The sequence below is a fragment of the Columba livia genome, chromosome 2 (assembly GCF_036013475.1).
Source record: "Columba livia isolate bColLiv1 breed racing homer chromosome 2, bColLiv1.pat.W.v2, whole genome shotgun sequence".
In the NCBI taxonomy this organism is placed as follows: Eukaryota; Metazoa; Chordata; class Aves; order Columbiformes; family Columbidae; genus Columba; species Columba livia.
The window spans coordinates 162,143,164-162,150,437 of NC_088603.1; the positions used below are offsets into that span (position 1 = coordinate 162,143,164).

Here is a 7,274-nt window from a genome sequence, read left to right on the forward strand (position 1 = left end):
CCCAGTAACCCCAGTTCAGTTTCCCCAGTATTCCCAGTAACCCCAGTTCAGTTTCCCCAGTAACCCCAGTTCAGTTTCCCCAGTATTCCCAGTCCAGTCTCCCCAGTTTCCCCAGTAACCTCAGTTCAGTTTCCCCACTATTCCCAGTAACTCTAGTTCAGTGTCCCCAGTAACTCCAGTTCAGTTTCCCCAGTATATCCAGTAACCCCAGTTCAGTTTCCCCAGTAACCCCAGTTCAGTGTCCCCAGTATTCCCAATAATCCCAGTTCAGTTTCCCCACTATTCCCAGTACCCCCAGTTCAGTTTCTCCAGTTTCCCCAGTACCTCCAGTTCAGCTTCCCCAGTAACCCCAGGTCTGTTTCCCCACTATTCCCAGTAACTCCAGTTCAGTGTTCCCAGTAACTCCAGTTCAGTTTCTCCAGTATTCCCAGTAACCCCAGTTCAGTGTTCCCAGTAACCCCAGTTCAGTTTCCCCACTATTCCCAGTAACCCCAGTTCAGTTTCCCCAGTATTCCCAGTAACTCCAGTTCAGTTTCCCCAGTAACCCCAGTTCAGTTTCCCCAGTATTCCCAGTAACCCCAGTTCAGTTTCCCCAGTATTCCCAGTAACTCCAGTTCAGTGTTCCCAGTAACTCCAGTTCAGTGTTCCCAGTAATCCCAGTTCAGTTTCCCCACTATTCCCAGTAACTCCAGTTCAGTTTCCCCAGTAACTCCAGTTCAGCTTCCCCACTATTCCCAGTAACTCCAGTTCAGTTTCCCCAGTAACCCCAGTTCAGTGTCCCCAGTATTCCCAGTAACCCCAGTTCAGTGTTCCCAGTAACCCCAGTTCAGTGTTCCCAGTAACCCCAGTTCAGTTTCCCCACTATTCCCAGTAACCCCAGTTCAGTTTCCCCAGTATTCCCAGTTCAGTTTCCCCAGTAACCCCAGTTCAGTTTCCCCAGTATTCCCAGTAACCCCAATTCAGCATCCCGAGTTTCCCCAGTAACCCCAGTTCAGTTTCCCCAGTAACCCCAGTTCAGTGTCCCCAGTATTCCCAGTAACTCCAGTTCAGTGTCCCCAGTAACCCCAGCTCAGTTTCCCCAGTATTCCCAGTAACCCCAGTTCAGTTTCCCCAGTAACTCCAGTTCAGTTTCCCCAGTATTCCCAGTAACCCCAGTTCAGTTTCTCCAGTTTCCCCAGTAACTCCAGTTCAGTTTCCCCAGTAACCCCAGGTCTGTTTCCCCACTATTCCCAGTAACTCCAGTTCAGTGTTCCCAGTAACCCCAGTTCAGTTTCCCCAGTATTCCCAGTAACCCCAGTTCAGTTTCCCCAGTAACCCCAGTTCAGTTTCCCCAGTATTCCCAGTCCAGTCTCCCCAGTTTCCCCAGTAACCTCAGTTCAGTTTCCCCACTATTCCCAGTAACTCTAGTTCAGTGTCCCCAGTAACCCCAGTTCAGTTTCCCCAGTAACCCCAGTTCAGTGTCCCCAGTAACCCCAGTAACCCCAGTTCAGTTTCCCCACTATTCCAAGTAACCCCAGTTCAGTGTCCCCAGTAATCCCAGTTCAGTTTCCCCACTATTCCCAGTACCCCCAGTTCAGTTTCTCCAGTTTCCCCAGTAACTCCAGTTCAGCTTCCCCAGTAACCCCAGTTCAGTTTCCTCAGTATTCCCAGTAACCCCAGTTCAGTTTCCCCAGTATTCCCAGTAACCCCAATTCAGTTTCCCCAGTAACCCCAGTTCAGTTTCTCCACTATTCCCAGTAACCCCAGTTCAGTGTTCCCAGTAACCCCAGTTCAGTTTCCCCAGTATTCCCAGTAACTCCAGTTCAGTTTCCCCAGTAACTCCAGTTCAGTTTCCCCAGTACCCCCAGTCCAGTCTCCCCAGTTTCCCCAGTAACCCCAGTTCAGTTTCCCCACTATTCCCAGTAACCCCAGTTCAGTTTCCCCAGTAACCCCAGTTCAGTTTCTCCAGTTTCCCCAGTAACTCCAGTTCAGTTTCCCCAGTATTCCCAGTTCAGTTTCCCCAGTATTCCCAGTAACCCCAGTTCAGTTTCCCCAGTAACTCCAGTTCAGTTTCCCCAATATTCCCAGTAACTCCAGTTCAGTTTCCCCAGTATTCCCAGTTCAGTTTCCCCAGTATTCCCAGTAACCCCAGTTCAGTTTCCCCAGTAACCCCAGTTCAGTTTCTCCAGTTTCCCCAGTAACTCCAGTTCAGTTTCCCCAGTAACTCCAGTTCAGTTTCTCCAGTTTCCCCAGTAACTCCAGTTCAGTTTCCCCAGTAACTCCAGTTCAGTTTCCCCACTATTCCCAGTAACCCCAGTTCAGTTTCCCCAGTAACTCCAGTTCAGTTTCCCCAGTACCCCCAGTCCAGTCTCCCCAGTTTCCCCAGTAACCCCAGTTCAGTTTCTCCAGTTTCCCCAGTAACTCCAGTTCAGTTTCCCCAGTAACTCCAGTTCAGTTTCTCCAGTTTCCCCAGTAACTCCAGTTCAGTTTCCCCAGTAACCCCAGTTCAGTTTCCCCACTATTCCCAGTAACTCCAGTTCAGTTTCCCCAGTAACCCCAGTAACCCCAGTTCAGTTTCCCCAGTAACCCCAGTTCAGTTTCCCCAGTATTCCCAGTAACCCCAGTTCAGTTTCTCCAGTTTCCCCAGTAACTCCAGTTCAGTTTCCCCAGTAACTCCAGTTCAGTTTCCCCAGTAACTCCAGTTCAGTTTCTCCAGTTTCCCCAGTAACTCCAGTTCAGTGTCCCCAGTATTCCCAGTAACCCCTTACACCAATCCCAGTGCCCCCAGTCCCCCCCAATCACTAATTACCGCAGAACTAATTAGCGGGGGGAGCGGAGTTGGGGCTCCCAGTGCTCCCAGTCCCAGGGTCTCCCCAAACTGGGAGGACGAGGGTGATCTCCCCCCCCCCAATTTAACTTAATGCATTAAAAACTATTCTCTAAAATTGGTTAATTAACAACTGGTTAATTAACGAGCCGGGAGCTCGTTGGCCCTTCTAATTGCACCAAAAAATAAGGTGAAAAGAAACACCCTCAAATTCTGGTCAGAAAAATGCTCAAATTTGTTTAAAAATATCAAATTTTGGTTAAATCCCCTTAAATTTGGTTTAAAAACCTCAAATCTTGCTTAAAACTCCTGAAATTGTTTAAAAATCTTCAAGTTTTGGTTGGGAAAAAAAAAAAACAAACACAAATTTTGGTTCAAAATGCCTCAAATTTCATATTGAAATAACATCCCAAAATTGGGGGTTTAAACCTTCGAATTTGGGTTAAAAACCCTCAATTAAAACATTGAATTTTAGTTAAAAAAAACCCCAACAGCTCTCAAATCTGGTTTTAAAAAAAACACGCGAATTTTGGGTTGAAAAATCCCCTCAAATTGAGTTAAAAACTGCTCGTTTTGGTTAAAAAAACCTCTCTGACCTACTATCCCCCCCCCTTCTAATCCACTCCAGGTCCCATTGGCTTCCTGGCCAGCTGGTCTCCCATCCAAGTACTGACCAGGCCCGACCCTGCTTAGCTTCCCAGGTCAGATGAGATGGGGCACTCTCAGGGGGGTATGGATATATATATTATATATATATATGTTCCCCAAGTATATCTTGATAGTACCTGAACTAAACCCTTTTTCAAAGGCAGAGTAGAGGGGCAGGAGAACCTCTCTGACCTACTGACCACCCCCTTCTAATCCACCCCAAGTACCATTGGCCTTCCTGGCCACAAGGTCTCCCATCCAAGTACTGACCGGGCCCGACCCTGCTTAGCTTCCCACATCAGATGAGACCAGGTGTTCTCAAGGTGGTATGGCTGTATATATTATATATATATGTTCCTCAAGTACATCCTGATAGTACCTGAACTAAACCCTTTTTCAAGGGCAGAGTAGAGGGGCAGGAGATCCTCTCTGATCTACTGACCACCGCCTTCTAACCCACCCCAGGTACCATTGGCTTCCTGGCCATAAGGTCTCCCATCCAAGTACTAACCAGGCCCGACCCTGCTTAGCTTCCCAGATCACGCATTCCCAGGGTGCTATGGCTGTATACATTACATATATACATGATCCCCAAGTATATCCTGATAGTATCTGAACTAAACCCTTTAGTCAAGGACAGAGTAGAGGGGCAGGAGAACCTCTCTGACCTACTGACCACCCCCTTCTAACCCACCCCAGGTACCATTGGCTTCCTGGCCACAAGGCCCAGTGCTGGCTCAGCCCACAGCACCCGCTGTTCCCACCTGGTCTCCCATCCAAGTACTGACCGGGCCCGACCCTGCTTAGCTTCCCACATCAGATGAGATCAGCTGTTCTCAAGGTGGTATGGCTGTATATATTATATATATTATATGTGTGTTCTCCAAGTATATCCTGATAGTATCTGCTCACCACCCGGCCACCTCACTACACGCTCCTCACTTTTGGTTTAAAACCCCTCACATTTGGCTTAAAAAACACTCAATTTTTTGGTTAAGAAAACCCTCAAATTTTGGTTTAAATCCCTCAAATTTCAGTTTAAAAAATCCTCAAATTTTGCTTAAAAAACCCTCTCAAATCTGTTTGTAAAACCCCTCAAATTTTGCTTTAAAACCTCCTCGAATTTAGTTAAAGCCGCGCCTTAGTTTTGGTTTAAAAGCCCTCAAATTTGGGGTTAAAAAATCTTCAAATCTAGTTTAAAAACGCTCTTCACTTTGGGTTAAAAATCTCTCATGTTTTGGGTTAAAATCACTCAAATTTTGGTTAAGAAAAGCCTCAAATTTGGTCAAATAAATCCAAATATTTTGGTTAAATCCTCAAATCTTGGTTAAAAGACAAAACTCTCAAATCTGCTTTAAATCAACTCTGAAATTTTGGGTTAAAAACACCTCAGATTTAGTTAAAACCAGCTCGTTACGTTGAGTTTAAAACCCCCTCAGTTTTAGTTAAACCAGCTCGTTCCTTTGGCTTAAAACCACCTCAGATTTAGTTAAAACCAGCTCGTTACTTTGGGTTTAAAACCCCCTCAAATTTAGTTAAACCAGCTCGTTACTTCGGGTTAAAACCACCTCAGATTTAGTTAAACCAGCTCGTTACTTTGGTTTAAAAACACCTCAGATTTAGTTAAAAACAGCTCGTTACTTTGGGTTTAAAACCCCCTCAAATTTAGTTAAACTAGCTCGTTACTTTGGTTTAAAAACACCTCAGATTTAGTTAAAACCAGCTCGTTACTTTGGTTTAAAACCACCTCAGATTTAGTTAAAACCAGCTCGTTACTTTGGGTTAAAACCACCTCAGATTTAGTTAAAACCAGCTCGTTACTTTGGGTTTAAAACCCCCTCAGATTTAGTTAAAACCAGCTCGTTCCTTTGGGTTTAAAACCCCCTCAAATTTAGTTAAAATCAGCTCGTTCCTTTGGGTTTAAAACCCCCTCAAATTTAGTTAAACCAGCTCGTTACTTTGGTTTAAAAACACCTCAGATTTAGTTAAAAACAGCTCGTTACTTTGGGTTAAAACCCCTCAGATTTAGTTAAAACCAGCTCGTTACTTTGGGTTAAAAACACCTCAGATTTAGTTAAAAACAGCTCGTTACTTTGGGTTAAAACCCCTCAGATTTAGTTATAACCAGCTCATTACATTGGGTTAAAACCACCTCAGATTTAGTTAAAACCAGCTCGTTCCTTTGGCTTAAAACCACCTCAAATTTAGTTAAAACCAGCTCGTTCCATTGGGTTTAAAACCACCTCAGATTTAGTTAAACCAGATCGTTCCTTTGGCTTAAAACCACCTCAAATTTAGTTAAAACCAGCCCGTTACTTTGGGTTAAAACCACCTCAGATTTAGTTAAATCAGCTCGTTCCTTTGGCTTAAAACCACCTCAGATTTAGTTAAAACCAGCTCGTTACTTTGGGTTCAAACCACCTCAAATTTAGTTAAAACCAGCCCATTACTTTGGGTTAAAACCACCTCAGATTTAGTTAAATCAGCTCGTTCCTTTGGGTTAAAACCCCCTCAAATTTAGTTAAAACCAGCTCGTTACTTTGGGTTTAAAACCCCCTCAAATTTAGTTAAAACCAGCTCGTTACTTTGGGTTTAAAACCCCCTCAAATTTAGTTAAACCAGCTCGTTACTTTGGTTTAAAACCACCTCAGATTTAGTCAAATCAGCTCGTTCCTTTGGCTTAAAACCACCTCAGATTTAGTTAAAACCAGCTCGTTACTTTGGGTTTAAAACCCCCTCAAATTTAGTTAAACCAGCTCGTTACTTCGGGTTAAAACCACCTCAGATTTAGTTAAAACCAGCTCGTTCCTTTGGCTTAAAACCACCTCAGATTTAGTTAAAACCAGATCATTACTTTGGGTTTAAAACCACCTCAGATTTAGTTAAAACAGCTCGTTCCTTTGGGTTAAAACTCCCTCAAATTTAGTTAAAACCAGCTCGTTACATTGGGTTTAAACCCCTCTCAAATTTTGGTTTAAAGACTTTTGGCTTAAAACCCTCAAATTTAGGTTAAAAAACCCTCTCCAACATGGTTTTAAAAACCCTCACATTTTTGTTTAAAACCTCTTTGAATTTAGTTAGAACCACTCCTTAGTTTTGGTTTAAAACTCCTCAAATATCCCACTAAAAAGCCACAAATTTTGGTTAAAGAAACCTCGCAAATCCGATTGTAAAAATCACCCAAATTTTGGGTTGAAAACCCTTAAATTTAGTTCAAAACATCCCCTTAGTTTTGGTTACAAACCCCTCAAATTTTGCTTAAAAACTCCCAAATTTTGGTTAGAAAAACCCTTAAAATTCCATTTTAAAATCCTCAAATTTTGATTAAAAAAATATCAAATTTGGTTTAAAAAAAACCCTCAAATTTTGGTTTATAAACAAATCTAAATTTAGTTAAAACTGCTCCTCAAATTTAGGTTAAAAACCACTGAAATTTTGGTTAAAACCCCTCAAATTTTGGTTAAAACCCCTCAAATTCCGGTTTTAAAACCCCTCACATTTAGTTCAGATCCTCCTCAAACTTGGGGTAAAAACCACTGACATTTTGGGTTTAAACCACTCAAATTTGGATTTAAAAACACCCTCAAAATTTGGGTTGAAAGCCATTCAAACCTGGTTTTAAAAATCACTCAAGATTTGGTTTTAAAAACCCCTCAAATTTAGTTAAAAACTGCTCCGCAGATTCTGGTTTTAAAAAACCACTCAAATTTGGGTTTTAAACCACTCAAATTTGATTTAAAAACACTCAAATTTGATTTTAAACCCACGCAAATTCTGGTTTTAAACCACTTAAATTTTGATTTATAAAACACACTCAAAT

At 42.8% G+C, this 7,274-nt stretch overlaps 1 pseudogene; it reads right to left on the minus strand.

Annotated features, from left to right (window-relative positions):
* Nucleotides 1-4,193: 4,193 nt before the first annotated feature.
* On the minus strand, nucleotides 4,194-4,312 carry LOC135578919 (5S ribosomal RNA; annotated as a pseudogene).
* Between the last annotated feature and the right edge of the window lie 2,962 nt (nucleotides 4,313-7,274).